Source organism: Anolis carolinensis, chromosome 1 (genome assembly GCF_035594765.1).
Source record: "Anolis carolinensis isolate JA03-04 chromosome 1, rAnoCar3.1.pri, whole genome shotgun sequence".
In the NCBI taxonomy this organism is placed as follows: Eukaryota; Metazoa; Chordata; class Lepidosauria; order Squamata; family Dactyloidae; genus Anolis; species Anolis carolinensis.
This window is the reverse complement of record NC_085841.1, coordinates 134,799,667-134,814,217: the sequence shown is the minus strand read 5'-3', so window position 1 is coordinate 134,814,217 and position 14,551 is coordinate 134,799,667. Positions and strand designations below refer to the sequence as shown.

The window sequence follows — 14,551 nt, the reverse complement described above, 5'->3', positions numbered from 1 at the left end:
CAACAAAGGAGGCTTCCCGAGTTGCATTGGAAATGATAGGAGGAAGCCAGGCAGCAATACTTCCTCCATGGGATGAGGTGAGGAGGATGGTGGACAATGCAGGACACAGGGTGATGGCCAGACACTGCTGGATTCAGGCCAGACACCACCGGACTCATCCAGCCTTAATGTGATAAGGTTCATAAACCCTGCGATATTTCATGGGAACGCTCGTATTTCAGCTAATTTGGGGGGATCCTTAAGGCTCTCATATTGCTCTCTCCTATATTTAGAAGTAAACTCTAACACCCACATCCAGTCGAGACATGGGGATGATACCAGATACACACATAATCAGGTGAGGAAAGGCTCAGAAGGAGAGGGGCATATAAAAAGAGGAGTGGGCAGCATTTTAAAAAAGAGTTTTGATGAGAGACATTTTGTTAACTTGGGGTTCATTCTGTGAACATTTGCTTGAATGCCACTAAAAACGTATTAAATTTGTTGTGACTCCATTCATGGTTGAAAGCTGGTCACCCTAAGAGGGAAAGAGAAAAGAGCAATCCTTGATCGGTTGATTTGAAGAACCCTTGGGTGGAGAATTATAAATGTCATTGAATCTCTGGAAGCTCCTTCTTCCTTGCCTTTGTATAACAATGTCATACAGATAAAGCTATATATGCAGCCGAGAAGAGGAACTGAATCATCCCTGCTTCAATGACAAAAACAACTTCCTAAGAAGGAGAAAAGTCAGCCCCACTTGAAGTGGGAGACTGAAAATGCTTCATGAATTCCACCCTATCCTTTTCCACCTTCTATTTCTCATGCGAGGTTGGAGTCCCCCCCCCCCCCCCTTTCCCACTCTGGTTTGGATCCTTTAAGATACCTTGGAAATAGAACAAGTACCAAGTGAGGCAATGGTTGCCATGGAGAAGCTGTGAAGTTTTCTTTATTTGAGCTGAATGGCAGAAAATGGCAAAACACAGCAGCTGTACAATGTGCTGAAAAATAAGCAACTGCCAATCAACTACTTCAATAATTGGAAACTTTTTTAAAAAAATCCCGCATCTCATATTTTCAACTCTGTTCCTTCTAGTTCTTTTGAGATTGAGGGCATCCTGGGAAAGATAATGATGAAAATGTCTACATTTTGAGATAGTCAATCTAATTTCTCAAATAGATTATCAAAAATTATTCTTAAGCTTTTTTTGCCTTTTGGACCACAAATATGACATAGACAGGAAAAATACAAGGTTTTGTCTGAAAATCTGAATTCTCTATAGTACACATCAGGCCTGTAGCCGGGGGAGTGAGGTGGTTTAGGGGTTCAAACCACCCCCAAAAAATTTCAGGTTAAAAAAAAAAACACCTGGTTTACTCATGAATTTTAACTGGTTAACCAAATCCCCATGCTAAGTCTATGAGACGCAAAAAATTAAGAGTCCCTCCAGGCACTATCTCAAGCAGATATTGACAGGTCTGTAGCCGGGGGGTGGGGGGGGGTGGGGGGGTGGGGGTTAGGGGTTCACCCCCCCCCCCCCGAAATTTTCAAAACCCCCTCCGAAATGTTTTTCTGGCTACAGCCCTGGTACACATAATGTCTCCTGATTTCCTGTAGTCTTAATATGTGTATGTTTGTGTGTTTGTGCGCGTCCATGTGTGTATCTACATACAGGCATCTACCTGCACATGGGAGGTATGGGGAAATGGACAGAAACAAAGATATTTGAGATTTGCCAGCAAGTCATATTTGCAAGTCATTGATATGGGAAATAGAAATGAGTATGATATTGGATATTATTTAGAGGTAAAGGGAACTTTCTATGCATAAATCCCTTTGATAATTTAAATTCATTCTGTCAGTTGCTGAATGGTAAGTCAACAATCCCAATGACTTAATAAGTTTTCTATAGTTTGTGCTGACAACTGGATCTAGCCCATGGAGAATAGATGAAAAAGCATGATGATATCTTACATCATCTAGAAAGTCTGGTACGTTCATAAATCTTAAACTTAATAATATGTCTGTCTTCCAATATTTTAAGAACTCCAAAGAAGTATCTTGAAATCCTTTAGATCTTGCATGCTAGCAAGAGTTGAGTGACCTATAAGCTCTTTCTACTTATAGGTGTGGAAAAGAGGGAGGCATGGTTTGTTCTTTGTTTTAATATCAAAATAAATTGAATTTTAATGGGTCGCCAGGGTTAGAGAACAGAAATAAAAACCATCTATTTATAAGACTCAATTCACTGTTAATCACAGTAACTAGAGTAATTTGAAGACTGAATGGCAGAGGTAAGATTTAAAGAGTGTATTTGTATAATGTCTGATGTTAAACAGTGAAAGCTATCAATGCATCTTAAAAACTGCTTTACTATATTCTAATTGCATATCAGTACCACAGTCCCATAGAAAGATATACGTGAGGAAGTTTGTTTTTTTCAAAATTAATGGTATTTATGACATTGCAACATTACATTGTATTGAATTCTCTATCATATTAAAGAGACCCAAGGATGGATGATTAATAGTAGACTGGGAAATGTCAATATGGATTGAAACTTCCACATAGCCACCCACTGCTCACTAGTATGACCGAAACCTGCCATTGAATGAGTTCAGTCAAAACAGGAAGCAGTAGAAAACAATGAAGCTCCATCTAACTACACTACTAGTCATTTTACATGCTGCTGTAATATAAGAATCATTACTGTCATGTCATTGCCACTCTTTCTGAGAAGAGAATCTATATGAGTGGAAGGTAAAGCTCATACAGGAAACAATGTTATGAGAAAAAGACTCCAGAAACATTTGGAGGAAAGAAGAACAGTGTCATATTTATTGCTGGCACCTTGCTCTAGAACACTGTTTCGCAACCCCTGATCCTCCAAGTGTTTTTTAGACTTCAGTTCCCAAAAATCTCAATCAACATGGTCAATATTCAGGAATTATGATTTAAAGGTTCAAACATCTGGAAATTAATGTAACAATATTTCCATGAGTTTAGCACCAAAACAAAATAAACATTAGTGTAACAAATCTTCTCCCAACAATATAGGGAAGCCTGTGCTTGCTCATTCCTGTAAATGCAGTTAGCTACACTTTCCCACTAATTATTCTATGTTGGCTGCTGTTGTGTGTGAAAACATGGCCATTACAGGCCTGTTCTCTCTTCTCTACCCCATACAATTGCTCCCAAATTGGGCTGAACCACCACATTAAATAGAAGCAATTATCTACTAAAAAGCCTTTGAAAGAAGGAACTTAGGTAGATGGAGCCAAGGGTCCATCTAGAACAATGGTTCCCAACCTTTGGCCCTCCAGGTGTTTTGGACTTCAACTTCCAGAAATCTCAGCCATCTTACCAGCTGTTAGGAAACACCTGGAGGACCAAAGTTCAGAAACCACTGATCTAGAACCAAATCTTGTGTCCAATAGTGACCAACTAGAGCTTCAAAATGCCTGATGCTTAACTTTTTTGTAAAGGTATCTAATTTTGTTTGTTTTCTTCTTGCTGTCCCCATCTCCACTTCATTAAACATCAAAGCATATGGTTTATTTAGACTGGCTTTTCCATGTGTTGGAAATGCAACCAGGCTCAGCTGTTAAAGTGTTAAATTTATCTTGTAGCAAGATTCCTCAGACTTTTAAAGCCAAGGGCCAGTTCACGGTCCCTCGGACTGGTGGAGGGGACAAACTATAGTTTGCAAAAAAATGAACAAATTCCTATGCACACTGCACATATCTTAATTGTAATGCAAAAAAAAAGAACCCAAGAAAGAACAATACAATATTTAAAATGAAGACAATTTTTAACTAAAATAAACATATCAATATTTCAATGGGAAGTGTGGGCCTGCTTTTGGCTGATGAGATAGTCAAGTATATTAGGACTATTGCTGTGTGCCTTCAAGTCGTTTCAGACTCAGGGTGACCCTAAATCTAAAGTTTAGGACAGGAGTCTGGAAAATGACCTTGATGGGCTGCATCCGGCCCATGGGCCTTCTTTTGGAGGCCCATTTTAGAGAGAGCAGCTATAATAAGAGTTCAGTAATTTCTAGTGACCAACATCTTCACCTTTAGTCACCTGCTCTAAAGCCTCTGAAATGCAAACTGATACAGTAGATTCTTGGTATCTATTGGGGTGTGATCCCAGGACCACTTGTGCATACCACTTTCTCCTTTTTGTTGTTGAGTTGGAAGATGAGCCTCATAGCTGATTTTCATCTGATGGGCTGCTGCAGTTAAGTGCATTTCTCCAAATGAGTAAGAAAAAAGTCATTGTGTTCAGTAAATTCGGCACAAAGGGAGATTTGTGGACACTGCTGGAGCTTTTTCATGGTTCTCGGGGTGTGTGTGGTGACTTTTCAGAGTAGAATGGGATTTCTTTAATCCACATTCTGATCCGGATTATGTGGCTATGTAGAAATAGCCTTAGGGTGAATCTACATCGTCCTATATCCCAGGATGTGATCCCAGATTATCTGCTTATCCCAAATCATCTTCTTATCTGAGATCAGTGGTTCTCAATCTGTGGGTCCCCAGACGTTTTGGCCTTCAACTTCCAGAAAACCTAACAGCTGGTAAACAGGTTGGAATTTCTGGGAGTTGTAGGCCAAAACACCTGGGGACCCACAAGTTGAGAACCACTGTCCTAGATTATGTGGCAGTGTAGACTCATATAATCCACTTCAAAGCACATAATCTGGACAGTATAGATTCAGCCTTAGGGTGTTTACTTTCCTTTCATTCATGGAGTTCTTACAGTAACATTTTAACTTGTTTCCTTAGTCAATGTCTTTGTTTCTTAATCAAAGCTATCCTCTCAACCATCATAAACAGAAATATACCTTGTAGTCACAGAAGGGACCAGGATTCAGAAGATCCCAATCACTGGTGACCTCCATTTTCTCCTCAAGTGGAAACTTCCTATGTGCTGAACTGTATCTAGTTTAGGCCCCTTTTACACTGCCATATAATCCAGATTATCAATTCAAACAATCCACATCTGTTTTGAACTGGATTATATGAATTGACATTGCTATATAATCCAGTTCAAAGCAGATAATTTGGATGTTTTATGGCAGTGTAGAAGGGGCCATTGTTACTTATAAATTCTACATTTCAAGCAAATATGTATATTTTAACATACACAAAATCACTTGGGAACCCTTGTCAATTTCCAACGTTGCTTTTTTTCACAGTGTAAGAAAACCACAGCCAATGGATGATTCACAAATAAACCGTTGTGCATGAAGAGCTCTAAAACTTATTGATATTTCTGGATAGTAGTAGTTCTTGATGTCTTTTTGTTTTGTATTGTTTTGGTTTGGTTTGTTTAAAAGAGGAGTAGGCTATACTTAGGAATGTAATCAAAATGTTAAATTGAGTCCCACATACACTGGGCATTTCTGGAAGTGGAAGATGTGCACAAGACCAAAAAAATAAAAGCAAAGCAAACATAATGACAACTGGCTAGACAATTTTGTTTTTTCCCCAGAAATGCATTTCCTACCACATCATCAATTAATTTTGGGGGAAAAACTCATTTCTAACCTCTGTTACCACTTTCTCTTTCATTTTGTTTTCTTCCCTTAATATAACAAGGTTCTGCTGGAAGAGATGGTCTTTTAAAAAACTATGCAGCACAATGGCTATTATGGGTCCCAGAAGACAAAGAGAAAACAAAGCAAGCAAACAAGCAAGCAAACAAACAAATAAATAAACAAATACATAAATATAAGGTAAAGGTAAAGGTTTTCTCTTAATGTTAAGTCCAGTAGTGTCTGACTCTGGGAGTTGGTGCTCATCTCCATTTCTAAGCCGAAGAGCCGGCGTTGTCCGTAGACACCTCCAAGGTCGTGTGGCTGGCATGACTGCATGGAACGCCGTTACCTTCCCGATGGAGCGGTACCTATTGATCTACTCACATTTGCATGTTTTCGAACTGCTAGGTTGGCAGAAGCTGGAGCTGACAGCAGGCGCTCACTCTGCTCCCCGGATTTGAACCTGGGATCTTTCGGTCTGCAAGTTCAGCAGCTCAGTGCTTTAACACACTGCGCCACAGGAGGCTCCATAAATATATACATCCTTAAATACAATAGCTGCCACAGCTATACATTGGGGAAAAGTGTAATGTCCCCATCAATGGATAGGTAAAAAGCAAGGCAATACTACTTTGGACTATAGAGGTTACATTTTGAAGGGAGGCAAAGGTCCCATTAGAACAAAAAAAAACAACTTTCTATAAAAAGTGCTGTATTCAACCAGTCATTATCTACTTTGAACTGGATACTGTATATGGCAGTGTGGACTCAGATATTCTAGTTCAAAGCAGATATTGTAGGATTTTCTGCCTTAATATTCTGGGTTATATGGCTGTGTGGAAGGGTCCTTCTACAGGCCAATACAGTACAGAGAATTTCTCATGGCATAGCAGCAGTTAGAGGAGAAGCAGTGGCACATGGTATAGAACACACTTGATTCTTGCATGTTGGTGTATTAAAATAAAACATCCCTACAAGCTGACAAAAGGTGTGTGAGAGAGTTATGCTGTAGTATATATGCATTTTAAATGTTATTTAAATATTATTTATTTGATTTTTTTCCCCCGGTTGCTCGAGAGTTCTAGTCGCTTGAATTCTGATTCCATTCTTGTTATTAAAGCTTGTTTCAAACCCATAATGTAATTGTCATTTCTATATTGGATAATTCTGATGCAGCTTGTTTCAACAGAAGAGCTGGAGCACATCTCTTACATTCCAGCCTACCTCTTCAATAATGTTTGAGTGTGAAATATTATTACTATCAGCTTGGCTCAAACTACGTGCCCTATCTCTGGGGGTGGGGGGAACTGAAGGTGGAATGTAGACAGACCAAAGCGGATTTGTAAACTCATTTTCACCGAGGGTCACAACAGCCTTATGGTTACCTTCCAAGGATAATTTGTAATTGTAATACCTTATAAATGTAACTATGTTGCCCTAGCATTAAAAGCCTCGTGGGCCACATAAAATGACATGGCGGGCCAGATTTGGACCGCAGCCCTTGCATTTGACACATGTCCATCAAAGCATTCAGCAAAGGGCACCTGAAGAAGCAAGAGTCAGCGGCAGCCTTATCATTAGGTAACATGAGAGAGCTGTTCAAGAGAGCAGAGACTAGGCAGAGTTGAGCTTGCTCCTAAGTTCACCTGCTAGCCCACTCATATTTCTTCATAGAGGAGACAATCTTGTTGTTATTATGGAACTAAGATTCAATGGCCTACATGTAGAAATGGGGAGAGGTGCCACCTTATCTCTTCCCTCAAGCAGCTAAATGTCTTGCATTAGCCTATTTGGCTGGCTGAGATGTGGCTATGACACTGTTCAAAAGAGAAAGAGGTTCTCTAGGTGGCAACCTGACAATCCCACGTTTCAGTTAAATTGCCCCAGTGAAAAATCTCGGTGTCTGGTCCTTTCAGGAAGATGACATTCTCTCCAAGTCACAGATCCTAGAGCAGCTTCTCTGTTTCCCAAGCCACATGTCGGCTTCCTCCTTTCCGTTCCGCTGTCAATTTATATGCTGTCTGCCTTCTCCAACCGTCAGCACTGAAGCAAGCTGCTGGCTCAGCCAAATTGCTGCAATTCGACTTGGCCAGAATTCTCTATTTAATCACCAACAGCTGTGAGGCAGCATTTTGCTACGGCTGGATCTTAAAGAGACAAGCTGCTCTCCCAAACCCTTTTCTTGGGTTAAAACTCTGTGATGTTTCTAGCTGTTAATCAGATAGGTGTGTTTCTGAGCAGATAAACAATTACATATTGTAAGGGTTTCTCTTCAGAGCAGGGTCTGAAAAAAAAAAGTCTCAGGAATTAAATGAGGATTACACAGGAAAATCTTGAACCTAAATACAATTTTAGTCACAGAAACAGCAATCTCACTGAACCAGTGGGACTTGTTCAGTCAACATTTATCGAAATTTCCCCAATTCAAGGAGTCTACTGGGACAAACAATTGGATTTAGGCCATAGTAAATATAGAAATTTGACAGGTTCAGACAACATGTTTTACAGCAATATTTTCGAACCACATATTTTACAGATGGGTTAAAGTAGGGATGTCCAATGACCATGTTGGGCATGCCTGATCAGGGTTGTAATAGTGCCAGGGTGACTTTGAGAATATAAGTACAAAATCTGACAGTGTACAGGTGTGAAAGAAGCAAAGGAAACTTCCCTAATTTTGCTAGACAATGTCCTGTTTTGATCTGAAGAGATGTAAAGATCAGGACATCAATTATGCCATAGCTGATGTTTTGAGTGTTATTAAATAATCTCCTGCTCAATTCAATAAGTCATCAGAACAATGTAATACATATAAACAGGATATGATTTGGAAATACAGGCCAAGATCCTGTATTAGGAGATGCCCATGTCTCATGGAGCTATGTCTCTTGATGCAATCTCACCTCAGACTCACCATGTGAACCATACCCACCCAACCCAAACATGAGAATTTCTGAATTGCTGGAGAGCAATGGGATCAGTAATAATATGCTCAGCTGTTTACTGTCAACTGGATATGCTACAACAAGCAAGGACCTCCAAGGGTCCTTGGGATATTCTCTGGAGGTGATGTCACTGCTAAAGGAAAATAGCTCAATGTGTGCTCTGCTTTCTGATGATATAGAAATGGCCATGTTGATAATACACCTACAGTACTTACAAGGTGGCCTTGATGGGAGGAAGGATTTTAGTTGATGCATGTTGCAGGGCAGATTTATGAAATCTGATGCAACTGGCAATAATGACAAATTAGATATAATTCCTTGCCAGGGTTGAAGGTGAGGATCTAACATTTCCAGCATGAGGTCTGTGAGATCATTAAAGAGTGGAAAATGTATATGCCTCTGATGAAGTGTGGGTTTATGAGCTACATGCAGTATTATGGTAATAAACAGCCCTGATGAAATCAAAACATATTCTTCCCCTCCATATACAACTAAGCCTGGAAAGCTTTAATTGAAACTTTTACCCCATGAGGTTGGTTCCCTTCTGCAACAGAGTACTTTTGATTCAGTGTTTGACTGATTTCTTGTCATTATCTCTCATCACCCACCTGCTGCCTTTACGTTTGTCTTCTTGAACCCTGCTTCCCTTTGGGGTAACTTGCCTGCCATGTTGGTGCCATGTAAATTAAAGCTCTGTTTAATTTAATAAATATAAGAACAAAGGAATGGTTGAAGACTTCTCATGGGAATTGCTTTCAATTTGTGCTTCCATTTAACCACCTGTGTGTCTGTGGCTCCATCTGTTTACAGCCCTCATCAGCTGTTTCAGGATTTTAAAATGCGCAGTCTTCACCAGCGTATCACAACTAAGTTCCGTGTTTTTCGTGTGCAGAAATATACAGTGATGCAAATATGCATATTTTTTGGCTGATCTCAGACTTCAAGCACACCTTTTTAACCTGTGTTTTTCAGTGTTGATGTGATTCAGCATGCATTTTTGGCGAGCATCGTCTAGCCACCCACCACCCTTTTAACTCGGATTCTCTCAGATTTCAGGGCCTGTGTAGAAGGGCCCCCATCTTTACAGAAATAATAATTTTTGAGATACCCCTTATTGAGCATTCATGCTATGTGTTTAAATAACTTTGATCATGCATTTTCATTGCTAGCCTTTACATAAATCTTCAGGGCACTAATAAATTACTGTTAACCATTTTTCGTTGGTACTGCATGGGTTGTAGTGCTCAGGTCAGCAATATAGAGTGACATCTTACAAATCAAAGACTGAAAGGAACTTAAAAAACAGCCTTCTAACAAGTCATCCATTTCCTGTCGCAACACATCTTTGCTGAGATCTATTGCCCACAGCTTAATGAATTCACTCTGCACTTTGTTTGCAGTGAGTAAGTTTTACCCAGCAAATTTAATGGGTAAGGTTTTTTCTTTTCTTTTCTGGACTACATGCACATATGTTTGAAAAGGATAATGTGCCTTTGGAACTAAACTTAACAGAATTAAGTGCTACTTACTTCCGAGTAGCCATACATAGAAATGTACTGAAAATAAAGCAAATAGTTTTGTTTTCCAATTCATGATTGGGGTTTTCTCACTATCAGATTCATTGCAGGTTAAAGAAGAATATTAAAACAGCCCTATTACCTTTTTACAGCAATTTGACACCACACATACTTTAGAAGCTCTGACATCCTGTTTTAAAAGGCAAGCTATTTTTAATTCTCCATTGTTCAGTGCAATTAAACCTTATTTAACATACTTTCCTTGATGAGATACGTTTAAAGAACCTATGGATTTTTGCTGCATGCACAGACTACATTTATTGTTGGTTCTGAGTTTACAGAAAGCTTTAATGAGAAATGAGATGTGAGCCATAGTTGCAACATTCTTTCTCATAAAGATGTCATAAAGATACATACATGCACTATCTCTTCTCATGGTGCCTCTATGGAGCAGAAAGCAAGAGGATTGTTAACTGCCTCATTAGACTTTGTCATCAAACCTGCACTTCTATAAACCAGAGGATAGGTAAAAGAATGGACTGACTCAATTGTATCATAAAGTCTTTCAATATATTACTGTATTCAATTATAAGATGCCATTGATTGTAAGATGCACTTTAATTTCACTACCACTACCAAAAAATACGTTAAGATACACCTCTGATTCTAAGATGCAGCCCATTTTAGAGATGCTTATATAGGGAAATAAGTGTGTCTTAGAATGAAAGAAATGTAGTATTTTAGTAGAGATAGCCAATGTTGTGTAGTGGGTTGAGTGTTGGATTAAGGACGTGATCCCGTGTGTCTAAATGGTGCTAATTTTGACTCTTTCAAACAAGATAATAGAATAATAGAATCACAGAATAATAGAGTTGGAAGAGACCTCATGGGCCATCCAGTCCAGCCCCCTGCCAAGAAGCAGGAAATTGCATTCGAAGCACCCCTGACAGATGGCCATCTAGCCTCTGCTTAAAAGCCTCCAAAGAAAGAGCCTCCACCACAGTCTGGGAGAGACAGTTCCACTGCCGAACAGCTCTCACAGTTAGGAAGTTCTTCCTAATGTTCAAGTGAAATCTCCTTTCTTGTAGTTTAAAGCCATTGTTCCGCATCCTAGTCTCCAGGGCAGCAGAAAAGAAGCTTGCTCCCTCCTCCCTATGACTTTCCCTCACATATTTATACATGGCTATCACGTCTCCTCTCAGCCTTTTTTTCTGCAGGCTAAACATGCCCAGCTCTTTAAGCTGCTCCTCATAGGGCTTGTTCTCCAGACCCTTGATCATTTTAGTTGCCATCCTCTGGACACATTCCAGTTTATCAACATCTCCCTTCAATTGCAGTGCCCAGAACTGGACAGTGTGATTCCAGGTGTGGCCTGACCAAGGCAGAATAGAGGGGTAGCATGACTTCCCTGGATCTAGATACTATACTCCTATAGATGCAAGCCAAAATCCCATTGGCTTTTTAGCTGCCGCATCACATTGTCGGCTTATGTTTAACTTGTTGTCCATGAGGATTCCAAGATCTTTTTCAAACGTACTGCTGTTGAGCCAGGCATTCTTTATCTTTGCCAGGGCCGGCCCCACTATGGAGGCACCTGACGCTGCCGCCTCGGGCGCAGGCCCGGGGGGGCGCCGTCAGGCTGGGCGGGAGGCGGGGCACCGCCCTGACGGTGCCCCGCCTCCCGCCCAGTGCGCCCTGGCCCGTCTGGCCTTTTCTAGCTGGCCAGAATGCAGCGGAGGTCCCTGCAGGCCGCAATCGCGGCCTACAGGGACCTCCGCTGCAGTCTGGCCTGCTAGGAAAGGCCAGACGGGCGAGCGGGAGTAGCGGAGGCGGAGCCAGCTCTGACGCCGCTCCCCCCCCCGCCCAGCGTGCCCTGGCCCCGCCTCCCACGCTGCGTGGGAGGCGGGGCCAGGGCACGCTGGGCGGGGGGGCGGCGCCAGAGCTGGCCCCGCTTTCACGCTACTCCCGCTCGCCCGTCTGGCCTTTCCTAGCAGGCCAGAAAGCAGCGGAGGTCCCTCCAGGCCGCAATCGCGGCCTGGAGGGACCTCCGCTGCTTTCTGGCCTGCTAGGAAAGGCCAGACGGGCGAGCGGGAGTAGCGGAGGCGGAGCCAGCTCTGGCGCCGCTCCCCCCCCGCCCAGCGTGCCTTGGCCCCGCCTCCCACGCAGCGTGGGAGGCGGGGCCAAGGCACGCTGGGCGGGGGGGGAGCGGCGTCAGAGCTGGCTCCGCCTCCGCTACTCCCGCTCGCCCGTCTGGCCTTTCCTAGCAGGCCAGACGGGCAAGCGGGAGTAGCGTGGGAGGCGGGGCCAGGGCACGCTGGGCGGGGGGCGGGGCCAGAGTTGGCCCCGCCCCCCTCACTAATCGCCCTGGCCCCGCCTCCCACGCAGCGTGGGAGGCGGGGCCAGGGCGCGGGAGGCGGGGCAGGTGGCGGGGGCGCTTTTCAGCACCCCCGCTTCCCATTAAAAAATCTCTCCGGCTGGCCCTGATCTTTGCATTCCATTTTTTCTGCCTAAGTGGAGTATCTTGCATTTGTCCCTGTTGAACTTCATTTTGTTAGTTTCGGCCCATCTCTCTAGTCTGTCAAGATCATTTTGAATGCTGCTCCTTTCTTCTGGAGTATTAGCTATCCCTCCCAGTTTGGTGTCATCTGCAAACTTGATGATCATGCCTTCTTACCTTTCGCCTAAGTCGTTAATAAAGATGTTGAACAGAACAGGTCCCAGGACGGAACCCTGCGGCACCCCACTTGTCACTTCTTTCCAGGATGAAGAAGATGCATTTGTGAGCACCCTTTGGGTTCATTCGCTTAGCCATTTGATCCACCTAACTGTAGTTTTGTCTAGCCCACACTTGACTAGTTTGCTTGCCAGAAGGTCATGGGGGACCTTATCGAAGACCTTACTGAAATTCAGGTAGGCTACATCCGTGGCGTTCCCTGTATCAACCCAGCTTGTAACTCTATTGAAAAAAGAGATCAGATTAGTCTGTCATGACTTGTTTAGATGGTAGCCTTCTCACAACATTTCTTCTTTTTTGTTGGCATCCCGTTTGATCCTGTTTAAACAGTATCTGCAGTCCGTACTGTAAAGAGCCAGGCTACAATCAGCTTCAAAGCCAATTGTAGCAAAATCAGCTTTGAAGCTGATTGTAGCATGCAGCCAAATCAGGCTCCTTTGACTTATGAAGGCTCCTGCCCTTTTCTCCAGCCTCCCTTTCATTCCTTCAGCCAATGACGATAGTGGGGAACATGTCATGGGTGGACTCAACTTGAGGAGAAGAGTTTGTAAGCAGTAGAAGCTTCTAAGTAAAACCCTAAATTTATACTTATTAATTCCCTGGTGTTGTGGCAGTTGGAACTTGCTCAGGTTGTCCTAAACCTACAGAACTTGCCGTGATCCGATGTCAACTAGTGTGTCTTCATGTCATGTGTTGGGATCCTAGCCTAGTCAATTCCACTGATCGGCATTTAGCGGGTAGGTGCTTCACATTACATGGTGCAGCACTCAGGGAAGTTTCAAATCTTTCTCTTTTTAAAGGTTTATTCTTCTTTAGGACCTCATCACATAAAAGTGGGGAAAGTGGGGGGAAATGGGGAAAAGCGGAGGGAACCATCTTTCTTTTGTTTCCTACAGTCAGGCCCCATGCCTTTCCACGTCCCTTTCCTGCTTTTACCTGGATTCTTCTATTAGGAGTTCGTAGCACTCTCACATGAGACAACTACTGAAAGTGGCCTTGTGTCATGTGATGGCCTCCATGGTTTTCTATTTCAGCAGCACAGAGAAACAGAGATAAAACTGCATCTGATGAGATCCCTATGTGATAGTTTCTATTCCAAATCCCATGTCAGTTGCCTATCACTAGTAATGAAGTCAACATCATATTGAAAGGTTCTGAGTTACAATCTGAGGAATTTCTTTGCTGGGAGTTCAAACAACAGAAGCAGCAATATGGCAATTGTTCACATAGTAAAGTTCCTCTTTTTTTCATTGAAATTCAATCAAAATATTCAAAACAGATTATTGAGCAACTCTCTGAAGAGTATTTAGCCAAAGAAAAAGAAATTTGCTGGTCATTCTGCATAAGGCCATATGCCTACCTTTTGAGACACCTGCTTTTGTCATTTCAGAACATCCTTTTGCCCTGCATACCTTGCCAGTTGTACATATGGCAACATCATTAATTGGGATACTTTTTCTAAACACATGTCCAAATTCTGAGACACATAGAAATTCCAAAGGCAAAAAATAACATCTGAACAGTCAGTTTCTATGGAGACTGAAATGAAAATGAACAATCTAATATCAGAGTTTTTTTTTTAAAGCCTGACATCTTCAAAATTATTCAGAATATTCTTTAAGACTTCAGGGAGAGTTCTCATTCCCAAGAGCATTTTTGGCTGTTTTCTATCATAAGGTCCTTTCCTCTTTACTGACATGCAGCTTCTGGAGATTTCAGGAGAACATTCTTCCTATTTAAATATGTTGTTCTTAAGATTGCACTCGGATTGCAAAAGAATAAGGGACAGACAATTCTAATTATTTCATGCCAATCACATGCCAGCTTCAG

The 14,551-nt window shown here is 42.1% G+C and overlaps 1 protein-coding gene across 15 annotated transcripts in view; it reads right to left on the bottom strand.

Annotated features, from left to right (window-relative positions):
- dlgap2 (DLG associated protein 2) overlaps positions 1-14,551 on the bottom strand; it is a 619,373-nt gene that overhangs the window by 179,510 nt on the left and 425,312 nt on the right. The window lies entirely within an intron of this gene.